The sequence below is a fragment of the Oncorhynchus masou genome, chromosome 5, assembly GCF_036934945.1.
Source record: "Oncorhynchus masou masou isolate Uvic2021 chromosome 5, UVic_Omas_1.1, whole genome shotgun sequence".
In the NCBI taxonomy this organism is placed as follows: Eukaryota; Metazoa; Chordata; class Actinopteri; order Salmoniformes; family Salmonidae; genus Oncorhynchus; species Oncorhynchus masou.
In genome coordinates, this window is record NC_088216.1 from 91,768,490 (window position 1) to 91,789,344 (window position 20,855).

The 20,855-nt window shown below is 45.2% G+C and overlaps 1 pseudogene; it reads left to right on the top strand.

The window, feature by feature from the left end:
* Positions 1-1,413: 1,413 nt before the first annotated feature.
* Positions 1,414-20,855, top strand: part of LOC135528177 (phosphatase and actin regulator 3-like) — a 100,403-nt pseudogene continuing 80,961 nt past the window's right edge.

Genomic DNA, 20,855 nt, shown 5'->3' on the forward strand with positions numbered 1-20,855 from the left:
GGCCCTGGTCAACAGTAGTGCACTATGTAGGGAATAGGGCTCTGGTCAACAGTAGTGTTCTATTTAGGGAATAGGGCTCTGGTCAACAGTAGTGTTCTATATAGGGAATAGGGTTCTGGTCAACAGTAGTGTACTATATAGGGAATAGGGCTCTGGTCAACAGTAGTGCACTATGTAGGGAATAGGGCTCTGGTCAACAGTAGTGTTCTATTTAGGGAATAGGGCTCTGGTCAACAGTAGTGTTCTATATAGGGAATAGGGCTCTGGTCAACAGTAGTGTACTATATAGGGAATAGGGCTCTGGTCAACAGTAGTGTTCTATATAGGGAATAGGGCTCTGGTCAACAGTAGTGCACTATCTAGGGAACAGGGCTCTGGTCAATAGTAGTGTTCTCTATAGGGAACAGGGCTCTGGTCAATAGTAGTGTTCTCTATAGGGAACAGGGCTCTGGTCAACAGTAGTACACTATCTAGGGAACAGGGCTCTGGTCAACAGTAGTGCACTATCTAGGGAACAGGGCTCTGGTCAATCATAGTGCATTATATTGGGAATAGGGTGCCATTTGGGATGCTCATATTGTCATGATGGAGATGGAGTGTTGTATGTCAGTGAACAATTCTGTTTGTCCCCAAAGATAATCTAGTTTTTTAGCCCAGGACTAACTTCAGGCCTAATCTGTGTCAGGGAAACCAGCCCTATCCTTAAAGGGGCAATCTGCAGTTCAAAGCAGCTCTTTTGGTAATAGTTTAGGGAAGGGGTTGGAGAGATAACCACCTTTATCAAACTCAATGACAGAGCTTTGGATGCCATGAATGACTGTCAATGATAGACATAGTTTTAACCATGTCTTAAGGCTACACTGACTGTGTTTACAATTGTATTGTTATAAACCATGGGGTAAAACAAGCTGATTGTTTTTGCGTTCTGATGGGGTACAACAGTTGAACTAAACTCATGAGGCATGTATAAATTACATTCTTCAAGAATCCATGGGTATATATAATTAATGGGCAAATATATAAATAAATCGAAGATTGCCCCTTTAATGTCCTTAATCTTGTATGAGCTCAGCTAAAATTTAAAAAAGGTCGCATTTTATATGAATTTTGCCATAATATCAGACAAACATGTCACTGTATCCTACGAACACCATCCCTCTCCTCTACGTTGGCACACATGCTCACGCAGAGAGGGAGATAGCTAGAGGTGGACAGAGAGAGGGGGACGGAGAGAGAGAGACGCGTCACTGATGGATATATTATCTTCTTCCCGTTGCCTCTCGGGTCGCCTACTCAACGAAGATGTGGTTGGTTGTCAAACCGAATTAATTATCCGTTACTACCCATTACCGACTACCGCTGGATGTTCTGCTCGTGGTGACCTTGTATCTCTCCGACGCTGAGAACATTCTCAATATTGTATTTTCTTTCCCGACCGTTTTAGCCTGCCTGTCTCCAGTCTGTAGTCTGTCTCCATCTCCATGGCTACCTCGAATGTGCTGGAGGAGTCCTGCCTGCTGCAGAGAGTCAGATCTCACAGCGACCCGAGCAGCATCATCGTGGAACCTCGTGCCGCCGGAGCTACCGGAGCACAGCGTACTGCAGCAGGTTGGTGACTATCACTCATCACGGCTTGTCTGTCTGATTTCTATAGTAGTCCGTCCCTGATTCTACGTTTCAGAATATCCTGGCCATGTTGTGTTGGATGTAGGCTATGTGTTGCAACATGAGTTGTGTTTTTCCCCTCCTGGTTGAGTGACGGCGTCCGCGGCACACTGCGAACATCAATCGTGATCATCCATGGGAGTGTGTTTGAATTTCGTATAAAACAAATGTAGCCTCATAAATACATTCATTTTTCCTGAAAAACATGCATTATTAGCCATGAATAGTAACGTGTTATTTATATAAACTATAGGCTATACAAGCCTCCACAGACAAGCTGTGAATACAGGAGCCTAGTAATGTATTGGAGTGTTTGCATGAGAGAGCAGAAAACGACAGTGGAAAAGACAGTCCCTCCAGGATTTTGTGGGGATTGTTTAGGCCCACTACAGCATATAACCTATAGATAATTGTTTTAATATACAGCGCATTCAGAAAGTATTCAGACCCATTCCCCTTTTTCATATTTTGTTGCATTATTGCCTTATTCAAAAATGTATTAAATTGTTTATTTTCTTCATCAATCTACACACAATACCCCATAATTTCAAAGTGAAAACAGGTTTTTAGAAATGTTAGCAAAACTGAAATAACTTATTTCCATAAGCATTCAGACCCTTTGCTATGAGACTTGAAATTGAGCTCAGGTGCATCCTGTTTCTATTGATCATCCTTGAGATGTTTCTACAACTTGATTCGAGTCCACCTGTGGTAAATTCAATTGATTTGGACATGATTTGGAAAGGCACGAACCTGTCTATATAAGGTCCCACAGTTGACAGTGCATGTCAGAGCAAAAAAACAAGCCATGAGGTTGAAGGAATTGTTTGTAGAGCTCTGAGACAGAATGGTGTCGAAGCACAGATCTGGGGAAGGGTACCAAAACATTTCTGCAGCATTGAAGGTCCCCAAGAACACAGTGGCCTCCATCATTCTTCAATGGAAGAAGTTTGGAACCACCAAGACTCTTCCTAGAGCTTTTCGCACGGCCAAACTGAGATATCAGGGGGAAAGGGATGATGGTCACTCTGACAGAGCTCCAGAGTTCCTCTGTGAAAATGGGAGAACCTTCTAGAAGGACAACCATCTCTGCGGCAGTCCACAAATCAGGCCTTTGTGGTAGAGTGGCCAGACGGAAGCCACTCCTCAGTAAAAGGCATATAACAGCCTGCTTGGAGTTTGCCAAAAGGCACCCAAAGGACTCGCAGACCGCAGAAACAAGATTCTCTGGTCTGATGAAACCAAGATGGAACTCTTTGGCCTGAATGCCAACCTCATATCTGGAGGAAACCTGGCACCATCCCTACGGTGAAGCAAGGTGGTGGCAGCATCAACATATGAGGTCAAATGAAACCAGGGTTTGGGTCAATTATATTTAAATTCCAGTCAATTCAGTGACAACAATGACAACAGAACCTGTGAAGAGCTGAACATACCATAAGAGTATAGGGAGCATATTTGGGCGCCAGGTAGCCTAGTGGTTAGAGCGTTGGGCCAGTAACCAAAAGGTTGCTATATCGAATCCCCGAGCTGACAAGGTAAAAAATCTGTCATTCTAGCCCTGAACAAGGCAGTTAACCCACTGTTCCTAGACCGTCATTGTAAATAAGAATTTGTGCTTAACTGACTTGCCTACTTAAATAAAGAAAATGGAGCAGAACCCATGATCCATTAGAGCAACAGAAAGGGGACTCAATCAAACATATTGTGGGGGTAAACCTGGTGTGATACGTTTTCATTTCCTGTCCCTGATAGTTGTTCCAGACTATTATACTCTTATTTAAACTAAACACACACACACACACAGCTCCCAGGTGGTGTAGTAATAGAATAGTGTTAACAGCTCAGTGTTTTGCTATAGAGCAACAGTGCAGCTGATGACCATACAGTAAGCTCAGTGTTTTGCTATAGAGCAACAGTGCAGCTGATGACCATACAGTAAGCCCCTAGTTGAACTAGTAACACTACTATATGTCACTATATATATATATATATATATATATATATATATATATATATATATATATATATATATATATATATATATATATATATATATATATATATATACAGTACCAGTCAAAAGCTTGGACACACCTACTCATTCAAGGGTTTTTCTTTATGTTTTACTATTTTCTACATTGTAGAATAATAGTGAAGTCATCGAAATTATGAAATAACACATATGGAATCATGTAGTAACCTTAAAAGGGTTAAGCAAATCAAAATATATTTTCTATTTGATATTCTTCAAAGTAGCCACCCTTTGCCTCGGTGACAGCTTTGCACACTCTTGGCATTCTCTCAACCAGCTTCATGAGGTAGTCACCTGGAATGCATTTCAATTAACAGGTGTGCCTTGTCAAAAGTTAATTTGTGATATTTCTTACATTCTTAATACGTTAGAGCAAATCAGTTGTGTTGTGACAAGGTAGGGGTGGTATACAGAACATAGCCCTATTTGGTAAAAGACCGAGACGTGACTCACCACCTGGATTCGGTCTTATGTAGCCACATTTGAATTTCAGTTTTTTACATTGGATAAAAGACTCAGAGCTACGTCGTAGACTGCATTTGAGGAAACAATGGGAAAGTCATTCTGCTTTGAAAGTTGATCAACTTGTAAACTCACTTTTGAGAAAGTCGTCTTTCAATGTTTGGGTCCTACTATTGGAGTGCCCTTCTTTGTCTCCACCCATTCAGCATTTTACACCCCCTTTAAGCCTGCGCCCCACCCATCGCTTTAATGGTTGATCCAACCGTTCTGTACTAACTTGCCAGCTACTTCCAGACGTCTAAGTGAGAGAGAGCAGCTCACTGAACATTACTCACCCTAGCAGAGCTGGTTAGGCTGTTACAGTATGTTTAACAGAGTGTTGGTGACTGCAACTGTGCTGTCGGATTGTCCGTTCGTATCAGAGCGTTTCTTGTTCAGAGTGCACACTGGACGCTCTAGGTAATAAGTAGGGTTGTTCCGAAAGCTCTGACCTCACAACGACAGTCAAGCACCCATGCTAACTGGCTAACATTGGCGAGCTACTTCCAGACACATAATGAGAGAACACCTCACTCTGACCATTTTACTGATCCTAGCAGAGCTGGTTAGGCAGTTTTCATGTTATCCAGAGCGTTGGTGACTGTAACTGTGCTGATGGCAACAATTGAATTACGCTTTGTTGCTGACGTTTACTGACACCGGACATATTCAACGGGTGTTGAGCGTTCAAAGATTCATCAGTTATTCTGCACTCTGGCACACGAAGACAAGTCTTTTGCGAAGAGATGTAGCTAGATAGCTAAACAATGAACCATAATCACAACTCATGATGTTACTACCCTGCATGAATCTGCAGGTAGCTAACCAACCAGGTTCAATGGCTATAACTTGTCAAGCAAATGTGTCTGAGATAAGAAGAAGAAGATCCTACACAAACATTAGCTAGCTACCCACCCAGCCAGCTAACTTTAGCTAGCTACCCACCCAGCCAGCTAACGTTAGCTAGCTAACTGTACACTTGAAATGAAACCACTTTCTTACTTACTGACTTTATTGTCCCCATGGGGAAATTTTATTTACTAGAAAGCTAAAATGATAATACAATATACACACACACAACACAGTCTAGGCTATTGATTAGAACTTAGTATAACGGGCCAACACACTATGGTGCGTGTTACCCACAACGGGGATCTATAAGAGAGAGAAAAAGAGAAAGTACACGAGAGAAATATACATGTGGGTGCATTAGTCAGCTATGTTTAGTTTAACCTTAACCTTGCCCCGAACTGCCGCTCTTATGGGTCAGAATATAATGATGTAATTACGTGTGGGAGGTCTCAGATGGGAAGCTCCTCGTGGACCGTTTGGGCTTCTCACTGACACACTTCTCCGGCGCAACTCTCTGGTTGTCTTCACAATGTCAGTGTCCTTTTGACTTAGTGGTCTGATTCCTCGCCCTTTGCTCTGGAAGGGCTCTTCTGAGGACAGACAGCTCTGAAGCTCAGAGCTCACAATGTAGGAATGGAAAACAGTGTAGATACCACGATTCGATGGGGAGTGGAGGCTAGGTGGTCCGGCTTGAATTCACCCACTTAGACACAGCTACTCATCAGCACCATGGGTAGAACAAATATTTCTTTGTCTTCAACCTTGTGTTGCATTTTGGGTTTGTTGACTTTTTATACCTCGGCTGCAGCTTGGGTCACTTAGTCTGAAATGTTCATTCTTAACTCACAGGTCTTATACCCTCGGGTCAGAAGTGGGCGTAACCGCCTTTAGGGCAATTCTCTGGGCGTACCAGGTTAAGAGGCAAGGTCTACATTTTACTCAAATCCAATTTTAGACAACTAACTTCACATTTAATCTTTACCAAAACATTCTCTTTGATTTGGACATTTTCCACACAACGTACAATGTATAAACATCAAGCATATACTAGGAAAACTCTTAAAGTTACAATGTTTTCGTAATAACATCATCTATTAACCTTTAATAACAAAACAAAAATGACATACATTTTCATATTCCATCTATCGTCATGACCACCATTGTGGCTGACGGAAACCATTGTTCCAAAGTCCCTTTATTTCATGTTTAATGTTCTGAGGCTGGTTCTCCATAGTAACAGGACAAAGGAATTTGTCTGTGGCCTAAGATTTACCATGGGCGTGAGGGGTCATAAAACCCCCACATCTTCCTATCCCTTGAGATCCCTTCTCCTCTGGTGGGGATGAAATCTCTCTGCAGGATTGTGGTCATTGGTAACCTGAGCCGAGCAGGACAGTCATGACACTATCTTACCAGCACAAATCATGATTGGATGCGTATCCTGTCTGATGCCATGCATGGTTGCCCTTAGTTTGACAATGTAATCCAGACTGGTGTCTTCTCCATCTCCTTAGCTATCATCCCGTAGCACGCACTCACCCGTAGCATGCGCTCCAGCAGGTGTATCTCACTGATCATCCCTAAAGCCAACACCTCATTTGGCCGCCTTTCGTTCCAGTTCTCTGCTGCCTGTGACTGGAACAAAAATCCCTGAAGTTGGAGACTTTTATCTCCCTCACCAATTTCAAACATCTGCTATCTGAGCAGCTAACCGATTGCTGCAGCTGTACATAGTCTATCGGTAAATAGCCCACCCAATTTTACCTACCTCATCCCCATACTGTTTTTATTTATTTACTTTTCTGCTCTTTTGCACACCAATATCTCTACCTGTACATGACCATCTGATCATGTATCACTCCAGTGTTAATCTGCTAAATTGTAATTATTCGCCTACCTCCTCATGCCTTTTGCACACAATGTATATAGACTCTCTTTTTTTCTACTGTGTTATTGACTTGTTAATTGTTTACTCCATGTGTAACTCTGTGTTGTCTGTTCACACTGCTAAGCTTTATCTTGGCCAGGTCGCAGTTGCAAATGAGAACTTGTTCTCAACTAGCCTACCTGGTTAAATAAAGGTGAAATAAAAAAAAATAAAAAAAATCGTACTCGAATTCCACTGATTTTAAAACTCGGTCCTCCGGAAAGTGGAGAACATACACATAACGTTAGCTAACGAGCCAGCCAGCTAGCTAACCGTACACTTTAACTTGACATTAGGTTTATACAGTTTTACTATGCAATACACTTCTAAAAAAGTTGCGTTCGACATGATAACATACTGACCAGCTCTAATAGATAGACGTGTATATATATATATGCTATATGGCAGACCAATCCAAACTCATCTCTCAGCATGTCCACTCATTATCTTAGCCCATTATGGCTAGTGGGAAGGTTGCCCCTCTTTTTCTGTGGCGAAACCAACGAGGCTTGTAATTTAACAAATGGCATACAAGTTTGATTTTAAAGCACATGAAAGTTCACATGTTTGAGAAGGCATTTCTGGCAAAAAAACGCATTTTGATAAAAACATTTTTTATGTTCAAACGGCTCTCCTGTGTAGTCGTGACTTGCGCCACACGCCTAGTTTCCTGAATCGCATATAATGGCAAGAACACTGTGTTAACTAACCTCCAGACGAGCTTCAATGCCATACAACTTTCCTTCTGTGGCCTCCAACTGCTCTTAAATGCAAGAAAAAAATAAATGCATGCTCTTCAACCAATCGCTGCCTGCACCTGTCCACCCGTCCAGCATCACTACACTGGACGGTTCTGACTTAGAATATTGGGACAACTACAAATACCTAGGTGTCTGGTTAGACTGTCAACTCTCCTTCCAGAATCACATCAAACATCTCCAATCGAAAGTTAAATCTAGAATTGGCTTCCTATTTCGCAACAAAGCGTCCTTCACTCATGCTGCCAAACATACCCTCGTAAAACTGACCATCCTACCGATCCTCGACTTCGGCGATGTCATCTATAAAATAGCCTCCAACACTCTACTCAACAAATTGGGTGCAGTCTATCACAGTGCCATCCGTTTTGTCACCAAAGCCCCATATACTACCCACCACTGCGACCTGTATGCTCTCGTTGGCTGGGCCCTCGCTTCATACTCGTCTCCAAACCCACTGGCTACAGGTCATCTACAAGTCTCTGCTAGGTAAAACCAAGCCTTATCTCAGCTCACTGGTCACCATAGCATCACCCACCCGTAGCACGTGCTCCAGCAGGTATATCTCACTGGTCACTCCCAAAGCCAATTCCTCATTAGGTCGCCTTTCCATCTAGTTCTCTGCTGCCAATGACTGGAATGAACTGCAAAAATCACTGAAGCTGGAGACTCATATCTCTCTCACTAGTTTTAAGCACCAGCTGTCAGAGCAGCTCACAGATCACTGCACCTGAACACAGATGGGCCATCTACCTCATCCCCATACTGTATTTATTTATTTATCTTGTTCCTTTGCACCCCAGGATCTCTACTTGCACATTCAATTTCTGTACATCCTACCATTCCAGTGTTTAATTGCTATTTTGTAATTACTTCGCCACCATGGCCTATTTATTGCCTTACCTCCCTTATCTTACCTCATTCACTGTATATAGGCTTTTGTTTTCTTTTGTTCTACTGTATTATTGACTGTATGTTTTTTTTCCACTAAAATTGGTGGATCAGCTAAATATTGCGGAAAGATTTGTTGCTTCCATCAATGTAATTGTCTGCATCATTTACAATCCCCCATATATTTTTTGGGTAAATATATATATCCATACACACATGCATACATATACGCATATATCCATACACATACCTATAGAGACAGACATACTTTTTTCAAGAATATACCTTTATTATTATTCCCCACAAACCCTACCTTCTTGTTCCGTGTCTGATACCATTTATATAGGCGTGGTTAAAACATGCTAATAATGATCCTTTGAGTATGTCAAAAAGGTTTGGTATACCTCAACTGGTATGCCATCCAGCCCTGGAGTTTTCCTTAAAGGCTTTAATTGCATCGAGAAGTTCCTCCTCTGTAATTTGGCCTTCACATGAGTTAAACAAAGGTGAAAAAAACCAAAACAAAAAACCCCCAGCTCAAATAAGCAAAGGATCATTACTTTAAGACATGAAGGTCAGTCAAGAAAATTTCAAGAACTTTGAAAGGTTATTCAAGTGCAGTCGCAAAAACCATCAAGCGCTATGATGAAACTGTCTCTCATGAGGACCGCCACAGGAAAGGAAGACCCAGAGTTACCTCTGCTGCAGAGGATACGTTCATTAGAGTTACCTGCACCTCAGATTGCAGCCCAAATAAATGCTTCAGAGTTCAAGTAACAGATACATCTCAACATCAACTGTTCAGAGGAGACTGTGTGATTCAGTCCTTCAATGGTCGAATTGCTGCAAAGAAACCACTACTAAAGGACACCAATAAGAAGAAGGGACTTGACAGGTGGAGGGGATTAGACAGGTGGAAATCTTTCCTTTGGTCTGATGAGTCCAAATTTGAGATTTTTGGTTCCACCTGCCATGTCTTTATGAGACACAGAGTAGGTGAACGGATGATCTCCGCATGTGTGGTTCCCACCGTGAAGCATGGAGGAGGAGGTGTGATGGTTTGGGGGTGTTTAGCTGGTGACACTGTCAGTGATTTATTTTGAATTCAAGGCCCACTTAACCAGCATGGTTACCACAGCATTCTGCAGTGATACGCCATCCCATCTGGTTTGCACTTAGTGGGACAATCATTTGTTTTTCAACAGGACAATGACCCAAAACATACCTCCAGGCTTTATTTGACCCAGAAGGAGAGTGATGGAGTGCTGCATCAGATGACCTGGCCTCCACAGTCACCCGACCTTGAGATGTTTTGGAAGAGTTGGACTGCAGAGTGAAGAAAAGCAGCCAACAAGTACTCAGCGTATGTGGGAACTCCTTCAAGACTGTTGTAAAAGGATTCCAGGTGAAGCTGGTTGAGAGAATGCCAAGAATGTGCAAAGCTGTCATCAAGGCAAAGGGTGGCTACTTTGAAGAACCTATTTTGATTTGTTTAAATTAACACTTTTTTGTTTACAACATGATTCCATATGTGTTATTTCATAGTTTTGATGTCTTCACTATTATTCTACAATGTTGAAAAAAGTAAAAATAAAGAAAAACCCTTGAATGAGTAGGTGTCCAAACTGTTGACTGGTACTCTATACATGTTATTACATTAGTATGTGGATACACCTCCAAATGAGTGGATTTGGCTGTTTCAACCTGTTGCTGACAGGTGGAGACATTTCAGCACATAAAAAAACAAAATACTGCATAGTTTCCAAAGGACTCGAAGCGAGGCGACCATCTCTGTCGGCACCATCTTGCCCATGAACGGCCATCTTGCCTATGAACGGCCATCTTGCCCATGAACGGCCATCTTGCCCATGAACGGCCAGCTTGCCCATGAACGGCCATCTTGCCCATGAACGGCCAACTTGCCCATGAACGGCCATCTTGCCCATGAACGGCCATCTTGCCTATGAACGACCATCTCTGTCTGCTCCATCTTGTTCATGAATGTGTGTGTGTGGGTGTGTGTAGCATGAATGTGTGTGTGTGGGTGTGTGTAGCATGAATGTGTGTGTGTATGCATGGGGGCTCCGGAGTGGCGCAGCGGTCTAAGCCACTGCATCTCAGTGCTAGATGCGTCACTACAGACCCTGGTTCTATTCCAGACTGTATCACATCCGGCTGTGATTGGGGTGCCATAGGGCGGCACACAATTGGCCCAGCATCGTCTGGGTTTGGCCTGGGTAGGCCGTCAATGTAAATAAGAATTGTTCTTAACTGATTTGTCTAGTTAAATAAAGGTTAAATATGATATATTTTTTATATTTCATGTGTGCTAATGTGCAGAGAATCAGAGCAGGTGGTCAGTCCTGTTCGGGTTAGAATCAGAGCAGGTGGTCAGTCCTGTTAGAATCAGAGCAGGTGGTCAGTCCTGTTAGAATCAGAGCAGGGGGTCAGTCCTGTTAGAATCAGAGCAGGTGGTCAGTCCTGTTGGAATCAGAGCAGGTGGTCAGTCCTGTTAGAATCAGAGCAGGTGGTCAGTCCTGTTAGAATCAGAGCAGGTGGTCAGTAGGGTTAGAATCAGAGCAGGTGGTCAGTCCTGTTAGAATCAGAGCAGGTGGTCAGTCCTGTTAGAATCAGAGCAGGTGGTCAGTCCTGTTAGAATCAGAGCAGGTGGTCAGTCCAGATAGAATCAGAGCAGGTGGTCAGTCCTGTTAGAATCAGAGCAGGTGGTCAGTCCTGTTAGAATCAGAGCAGGTGGTCAGTCCTGTTAGAATCAGAGCAGGTGGTCAGTCCTGTTGGAATCAGAGCAGGTGGTCAGTCCTGTTAGGCTTAGAATCAGAGCAGGTGGTCAGTCCAGTTAGAATCAGAGCAGGTGGTCAGTCCTGTTAGAATCAGAGCAGGTGGTCAGTCCTGTTAGAATCAGAGCAGGTGGTCAGTCCTGTTAGAATCAGAGCAGGTGGTCAGTCCTGTTAGAATCAGAGCAGGTGGTCAGTCCTGTTAGGGTTTGAATCAGAGCAGGTGGTCAGTCCTGTTAGAATCAGAGCAGGTGGTCAGTCCTGTTAGAATCAGAGCAGGTGGTCAGTCCTGTTAGAATCAGAGCAGGTGGTCAGTCCTGTTAGAATCAGAGCAGGTGGTCAGTCCTGTTAGAATCAGAGCAGGTGGTCAGTCCTGTTAGAATCAGAGCAGGTGGTCAGTCCTGTTAGAATCAGAGCAGGTGGTCAGTCCGGTTAGGGTTAGAATCAGAGCAGGTGGTCAGTCCTGTTAGAATCAGAGCAGGTGGTCAGTCCTGTTAGAATCAGAGCAGGTGGTCAGTCCTGTTGGGGTTAGAATCAGAGCAGGGGGTCAGTCCTGTTAGAATCAGAGCAGGTGGTCAGTCCTGTTAGGGTTTGAATCAGAGCAGGTGGTCAGTCCTGTTAGAATCAGAGCAGGTGGTCAGTCCTGTTGGGGTTAGAATCAGAGCAGGGGGTCAGTCCTGTTAGAATCAGAGCAGGTGGTCAGTCCTGTTAGGGTTTGAATCAGAGCAGGTGGTCAGTCCTGTTAGAATCAGAGCAGGTGGTCAGTCCTGTTGGGGTTAGAATCAGAGCAGGAGGTCAGTCCTGTTAGAATCAGAGCAGGTATCAGTCCTGTTAGGGTTTGAATCAGAGCAGGTGGTCAGTCCTGTTGGAATCAGAGCAGGTGGTCAGTCCTGTTAGAATCAGAGCAGGTGGTCAGTCCTGTTAGGCTTAGAATCAGAGCAGGTGGTCAGTCCAGTTAGAATCAGAGCAGGTGGTCAGTCCTGTTAGAATCAGAGCAGGTGGTCAGTCCTGTTAGAATCAGAGCAGGTGGTCAGTCCTGTTAGGGTTAGAATCAGAGCAGGAGGTCAGTCCTGTTAGAATCAGAGCAGGTATCAGTCCTGTTAGGGTTTGAATCAGAGCAGGTGGTCAGTCCTGTTGGAATCAGAGCAGGTGGTCAGTCCTGTTAGAATCAGAGCAGGTGGTCAGTCCTGTTAGGCTTAGAATCAGAGCAGGTGGTCAGTCCAGTTAGAATCAGAGCAGGTGGTCAGTCCTGTTAGAATCAGAGCAGGTGGTCAGTCCTGTTAGAATCAGAGCAGGTGGTCAGTCCTGTTAGGGTTAGAATCAGAGCAGGCGGTCAGTCCTGTTAGGCTTAGAATCAGAACAGGTGGTCAGTCCTGTTAGAATCAGAGCAGGTGGTCAGTCCTGTTAGAATCAGAGCAGGTGGTCAGTCCTGTTAGAATCAGAGCAGGTGGTCAGTCCTGTTAGAATCAGAGCGGGTGGTCAGTCCTGTTGGGGTTAGAATCAGAGCAGGTGGTCAGTCCTGTTAGGGTTAGAATCAGAGCAGGTGGTCAGTCCTGTGAGAATCAGAGCAGGTGGTCAGTCCTGTTAGAATCAGAGCAGGTGGTCAGTCCTGTTAGAATCAGAGCAGGTGGTCAGTCCTGTTAGAATCAGAGCAGGGGGTCAGTCCTGTTAGAATCAGAGCAGGTGGTCAGTCCTGTTAGGTTTAGAATCAGAGCAGGTGGTCAGTCCTGTTAGAATCAGAGCAGGGGGTCAGTCCTGTTGGAATCAGAGCAGGTGGTCAGTCCTGTTAGAATCAGAGCAGGTGGTCAGTCCTGTTAGAATCAGAGCAGGTGGTCAGTCCTGTTAGAATCAGAGCAGGTGGTCAGTCCTGTTAGAATCAGAGCAGGTGGTCAGTCCTGTTAGAATCAGAGCAGGTGGTCAGTCCTGTTAGAATCAGAGCAGGTGGTCAGTCCTGTTAGAATCAGAGCAGGTGGTCAGTCCTGTTAGAATCAGAGCAGGTGGTCAGTCCTGTTAGAATCAGAGCAGGTGGTCAGTAGGGTTAGAATCAGAGCAGGTGGTCAGTCCTGTTAGAATCAGAGCAGGTGGTCAGTCCTGTTAGAATCAGAGCAGGTGGTCAGTCCTGTTAGAATCAGAGCAGGGGGTCAGTCCCGTTAGAATCAGAGCAGGTGGTCAGTCCTGTTAGAATCAGAGCAGGTGGTCAGTCCAGATCAAGTGTTCATCAGTCTGATGGTTTGTAGATGGAAACTGAGGCTGTAGGTATAAGACTTCATGCTCCGATACTGTGTTCCCCACTGGAAGGGAGAAAACAGCTCATGGCTGGGGTGTGTGAGGTTCTTGATGATGTTGCAGCCTTCCTCAAGCACCGTTTAGAGTAGATGTCCTGGATGGGTGGGAGCACGGTCCCAGTGATGTACTGGGGTGTCTTCACTACCCACTGGAGGGAGCGGGCCCAGTGATGTACTGGGGTGTCTTCACTACCCGCTGGAGGGAGCGGTCCCAGTGATGTACTGGGGTGTCTTCACCACCTACTGGAGGGAGCGGGCCCAGTGATGAACTGGGGTGTCTTCACCACCTACTGGAGGGAGCGGGCCCAGTGATGAACTGGGGTGTCTTCACTACCCACTGGAGGGAGCGGGCCCAGTGATGAACTGGGGTGTCTTCACTACCCACTGGAGGGAGCGGGCCCAGTGATGAACTGGGGTGTCTTCACCACCTACTGGAGGGAGCGGGCCCAGTGATGTACTGGGGTGTCTTCACTACCCACTGGAGGGAGCGGGCCCAGTGATGTACTGGGGTGTCTTCACCACCTACTGGAGGGAGCGGGCCCAGTGATGTACTGGGGTGTCTTCACCACCTACTGGAGGGAGCGGTCCCAGTGATGTACTGGGGTGTCTTCACTACCCGCTGGAGGGAGCGGTCCCAGTGATGTACTGGGGTGTCTTCACCACCTACTGGAGGGAGCGGGCCCAGTGATGTACTGGGGTGTCTTCACTACCCACTGGAGGGAGCGGTCCCAGTGATGTACTGGGGTGTCTTCACTACCCGCTGGAGGGAGCGGGCCCAGTGATGTACTGGGGTGTCTTCACCACCTACTGGAGGAGGCGGTCCCAGTGATGTACTGGGGTGTCTTCACTACCCGCTGGAGGGCCTTGTGGTCGTGGACGGAGCAATTCCCGTACCAGCCTGTGATGCAACCGGTCAGGGTTGCTCTCGATGTTGCAGCGGTGGCATTTGTTGGACTAAAGTCGGTCGTTGTTACTGGGTTGGTTATGGAACATTGTAACGTTGTAATGCCATCTGATAAACAACGTTCCCTTCAGGCAACAATGGCAGGACCGTCCAGTCTCCTCCTGTCTCTGGCTCCATCCCACATGGCACTCTATCTTCTACATATTGGAATACCTATGGGCCCTGGTCTAAAGTAGTGCCCTATGTGCCTGGTCTAAAGTAGCGCCCTATGGGCCCTGGTCTAAAGTAGTGCACTACAGAGGCAATAGGATGCCTTTTGAGATTCATGCTCTGTCTGTCACATGTCATGTCATTATAAACCTGCTCTTCAACATACAGACCAGCTCTACACCACCACACAGTCCCTCTCTCCTCAGTCCCTCTCTCCTCAGTCCCTCTCTCCTCACTCCATCTCTCCTCAGTCCCTCTCTACTCAGTCCCTCTATCCTCCATACCTCTCTCCTCCATCCCTCCTCTGTCCATCCCTCCTCCGTCCCTCTCTCCTCCAGCCCTCTCTCCACCGTCCCCCTCTCCTCCACCCTCTCTCCTCTATCCCTCTCTCCTCCATCCCTCTCTCCTCCACCCCTCTCTCCTCCGTCCCTCTCTCCTCCAGCCCTCTCTCCACCGTCCCCCTCTCCTCCCTCTCTCCTCTATCCCTCTCTCCTCCATCCCTCTCTCCTCCACCCCTCTCTCCTACATTTACATTTACATTTAAGTCATTTAGCAGACGCTCTTATCCAGAGCGACTTACAAATTGGTGAATTCACCTTCTGACATCGAGTGGAACAGCCACTTTACAATAGTGCATCTAAATCATTAAGGGGAGGGGGGGTGGTGAGAAGGATTACTTATCCTATCCTAGGTATTCCTTTATCCCTCTCTCCTCTATCCCTCTCTCCTCCATCCCTCCTCCGTCACTCTCTCCTCCACCCCTCTCTCCTCTATCCCTCTCTCCTCTATCCCTCTCTCCTCTATTCCTCTCTCCTCCATCCCTCCTCCGTCCCTCTCTCCACCGTCCCTCTCTCCTTCCCCCCTCTCTCCTCTATCCCTCTCTTCTCTATCCCTCTCTCCTCTATCCCTCTCTCCTCTGTCTCTCTCTCCTCTGTCCCTCTCTCCTCTGTCACTCTCTCCTCTGTCCCTTTCTCCTCCATCCCTCCTCTGTCCATCCCTCCTCCAGCCCTCTCTCCTCCAGCCCTCTCCTCCGTCCATCCCTCCTCCGCTCCGTCCCTCTCCGCTCCGTCCCTCTCCGTCCCTCTCAGCCCCTCTCTGGTCCGTCCCTCTCTCCTCCATCCCTTTCTCCTCCATCCCTCCTTCGTCCATCCCTCCTCCAGCTCTCTCTCCTCGAGCCCTCTCCTCCGTCCATCCCTCCTCCGCTCTGTCCCTCTCCGCTCCGTCCCTCTCAGCCCCTCTCTGGTCCATCCCTCTCTCCTCCGTCCCTTTCTCCTCCGTCCCTCTCTCCTCTGTCCCTCTTTCCTCCATCTCTCCTCCATCCCTCTCTCCATTCCTCTCTCCTCCATTTCTCTCTCCTCTATCCTTTTCTCCTCCATCCCTCTCTCCTCTATCCCTCTCTCCTCCATCCCGCTCTCCATCCCTCTCTCCATACATTAGAGCCTATTTAGACATATTGTATAAAAGACAGAACATACAGAGCTCCATGTATGTGTGTGTACATACAGTTGAAGTCGGAAGTTTACATACACTTATGTGGGAGTCATTAAAACTTCTCTATTTTCAACCACTCCACAAAATTCTTGTTAACAAACTATAGTTTTGGCAAGTTGGTTAGGACATCTACTTAGTGCATGACGAAAGTCATTTTTCCAACAATTGTTTACAGACAAATAATTTAACTTATAATTCACTGTATCACAATTCCAGTGGGTCAGAAGTTTACATACACTAGTTGACTGTGCCTTTAAACAGCTTTGAAAATTCCAGAAAATGATGTCATGGCCTTAGAAGCTTCTGATAGGCTAATTGACATTATTCGAGTCAATTGGAGGTGTACCTGTGGATGTATTTCAAGGCCTCCCATCAAACTCAGTGCCTCTTTGCTTGACGTCCTTGGGGGCAATTTCCAAACGCCTGAAGGTACCATGTTCATCTGTACAAACAATAGTATGCAAGTATAAACACCATGGGACCATGCAGCTGTCATACCGCTCAGGAAGGAGATGCATTCTGTCTCCGAGAGATGAACGTTCTTTGGTGGGACAAGTGCAAATCAATCCCAGAACAACAGCAAAGGACCTTGTGAAGATGGTGGAGGAAACAGGTACAAAATTATCTATATCCACAGTAAAAGAAGTCCTATATCGACATAACCTGAAAGGCCGCTCAGCAAGGAAGAAGCCACTGCTCCAAAACCACCATAAAAAAGCCAGACTATGATTTGCAACTGCACATGAGGACAAAGATCGTACTTTTTGGAGAAAAAGTAGAACTGTAGAACTGTTTGGCCATAATGGACTGGTGCACTTCATAAAATAGATGTAATCATGAGGTAGGAAAATTATGCGGATATAAGCTTGGTCGCAAATGGGTCTTCCAAATTGACAATGACCCCAAGCATACTTCCAAAGTTGTGGCAAAATGGCTTAAGGACAACAAAGTCAAGGTATTGGAGAGGCCATCACAAAGCCCTGACCTCAATCCTATAGAAAATGTATGGGCAGAACTGAAAAAGCTTGTGCGAGCAAGGAGGCCTACAAACCTGACTCAGTTACACCTCCTCTGTCAGGAGGAATGGGCCAAAATTCACCCAACTTATTGTGGGAAGCTTCTGGATGCTACCCAAAATGTTTGACCCAAGTTAAACAATTTAAATGCAATGCTACCAAATACTAAATAAATACTGTAAACTTCTGACCCACTGGGAATGTGGTGAAATAAATAAAAGCTGAAATAAATAATTCTCTCAACTATTATTCTGACATTTCACATTCTTAAAATAAAGTGGTGATCCTAACGGACCTAAGTCAGGGAATTTTTACTAGGATTAAATGTCAGAAATGATGAAAAACTGAGTTTAAAAACTTCTTGAGGCTATGGGTTTCCCTACAGGAACTCCACGTATATCCACAGTAAAACAAGTCCTATATCGACATAACCTGAAAGGCTGCTCAGCAAGGAAGAATACACTGCTCCAAAACCACCATAAAAAAGTTCAGCTGAAACGGTGGCGCAGGGAATGCAAAAATATTCTTAGAAATATTTAACCTCCACACATTAACAAGTCCAATACCTCAAATGATCTCATCTTCCCAGTGTGTCAGATTTTTACAAGGTTTTACGGCGAAAACACAACATGACCACCATCAAACCAAAGAAAAAACGTAGCCATTTTTTCCAGCAAAGATAAAATGACAAAAGCAGGATTAAAAAAAAATCAATCACTAACCTCTTGAAAATCTTCATCAGATGACAGTCATATGACATGTTACACAGTACATTTATGTTTTGTTCGATAATATGCATTTTATATCCATAAATCTCGGTTTACATTGACACCATGTTCAGAAATGCCTCCAAAATATCCGGAGGAATTATAGAAAGCTACGCCAGATAACAGAAATACTCATCATAAACTTTGATGAAAGATACATGTTCTACATATAATTAGAGATACACTGGTTCTTAATGCAACCGCTGTGTCACATTGTTTTTTAACGTTATGGAAAAAGCCTAACATTGCAATAATCTGAGACGGCGCTCAGACGTAACAATATTTCTCCGCCGTGTTGGAGTCAACAGAAATACAAAATTACATCATAAATATTCCCTTACCTTTGATGATCTTTCATCAGAATGTAGTGCAAGGAGTCCTAGTTCAACAATCAATCGTTTTGTTTCATAATGTTCAATTCTATTTTCATTTGCTACCACTTTCAGCTCAAATGCCCAAAAAAATGACTTCTGGTCCAGGATAACTTTGCATCAAAACTTCCAAAAGACATATTACAGGTCGAAGAAATTGGTCAAACTCAGTGCAGAATCAATCTTCAGGATGTTATAATCATATAGATCCAATAGCATTCCAACCGGATCATTCGTTTTCATCTGGGGCTGATTGGAAGTGCCGAAGCACTTAAACGCAAACGCGCCACAACAAAATGGAAATCTTTTGCGACACCTACTACTTTCCTTCCCATTAGGTCAAAGTTCACAGCAAATGCTCCATTACTCTTTCTACTGAATGAGGACATCTAGTGGAAGACGTAGGAAGTGTTTCTAGATCCATAACTTGTTGGGAAGGGAGGGGACGATGACGTCAAAGTTGCCCCAACTTTCAGGATTCCAAAACTTGTTTGGAAGATTGCCTGCCCTGTGAGTTCTGTTATACTCACAGACATAATTCAAACGGTTTTAGAAACTTCAGAGTGTTTTCTGTCCAATATTAATAATAATATGCATATATTAGCAATTTAGGACAGATTTTGATGCAGTTCACTATGGGCACGCAATTCATCCAAAGGGGAAATACTGCCCCCTATCTCGAACAGGATTTATTAAATGTATTTGGCTAAGATGTATCTAAACTTCCGACTTCAACTGTAGGTTGGACATCTGTAAGATTCAAGACCCTTTAATGACACAAGAATCTGTCAGTCAGTCAATCCATCCATCCATCCATCCATCTATCCATCCATCCATCCATCCATCCATCCATCCATCCATCCATCCATCCATCCATCCATCCATCCATCCATCCATCCATCCATCCATCATGTGTGTTCTGTGTCTCCAGAGCTGCCCACATGCCTGCTGTGTGTGTGTCTGACCGGCTCTGTGTACTGTGAGGAAGTTGTTCAACTGTATATATGATGAAATATGAATATATATGATGAAATATGAGGTTTGTACCTTTATGATTGATATTTACCTGATTGAGATATTCCTTTTTATTTGTGCACCTTCGTTTTTTGGTCCTGTTCGTGCCCAGTGTTTTAGGAACATTCTGACCATATTATGTCTTTTCATGTCAAGTAATCTATGCCTTAAGTTGACTGGAGAACATTTTTTGTTAGATAATTTTTTTAAATATATTTTTTGCAAAATACCCCTGGATCTCATTGAATGTTTTGGCCGTTTGGCTTTTGGGAACTTAGATGCCCACCCGGACCCTCCCCTATGGTGCCAGATTTGCGTGCGGAGTCCGTGCCATTGGGGGGGGGGGGTACTGTCACACCCTGACCGTAGAGATCTTTTTATTCTCTCTCGGTTGGTCAGGGTGTGACTTGGGTGGGAAACTCTATGTTCTTTGCTTCTATGTTTTGGCCGGGTATGGTTCTCAATCAGGGACAGCTGTCTATCGTTGTCTCTGATTGGGAATCATACTTAGGCCGCCTTTTATCCTTTTGTATTTATGGGTAGTTGTCTTTGTTGGTGGCATTATAGCCTAAGTAATCTTCACGGTCGTTTCCTTGTTCCTTGTTGGCGACATTTATCAATAAAATAAATGTACGCTCACCATGCTGCACCTTGGTCCGGTAATTTCCATGACGACAGCGATTGTGACAGTATGTGTCCTAAATGACCCCTCTTCATGCTTGGGCAGTGGCTATGGTTGGTAAGGAAGTCACTGCACCATCCCTCTCTCCATCCCTCGCTCCCCCACTCCTCTCTTCCATACCTCTCTCTTCCATACCTCTCTCTTCCATCTCTCTCTCCCCCACTCCTCTCTTCCATACCTCTCTCTTCAATCTCTCTCACCCCCACTCCTCCCTCATACTCCACTTCTCCTATCCACTCCTCTCACTCTCCTCCACTACTCTCACCATCCTACACTCCTCCCTCCATCTCTCTCTCCTCCTGACTCCCTACTGTAGCTTTGATCTCCTGGCTCTGGAAAAGCAGTTCTTATACCTCACTGTACATTGAGATACAGGGGGAGGGAGTACAGGGGAGGTGGTGGAGAGGAGAGAGAGAAGAGAGAAGGGGGGCCGTGGAGGGGCAGTGAAGGGGAGGAGAGGAAGTGTTGGGGAGGCGGTGGAGAGGAGGGGAAGAGGCGATGGAGGGGAGAAGGCGGTGGAGAGGAGAGGAGGAGGACTGGAGAGGAGAGGAGGAGGACTGGAGAGGAGAGGAGGAGAAGTGGAGAGTAGAGGAGGAGGACTGAAGAGGAGAGGAGGAGGACTGGAGAGGAGAGGAGGAGAAGTGGAGAGTAGAGGAGGAGGACTGAAGAGGAGAGGAGGAGGACTGGAGAGGAG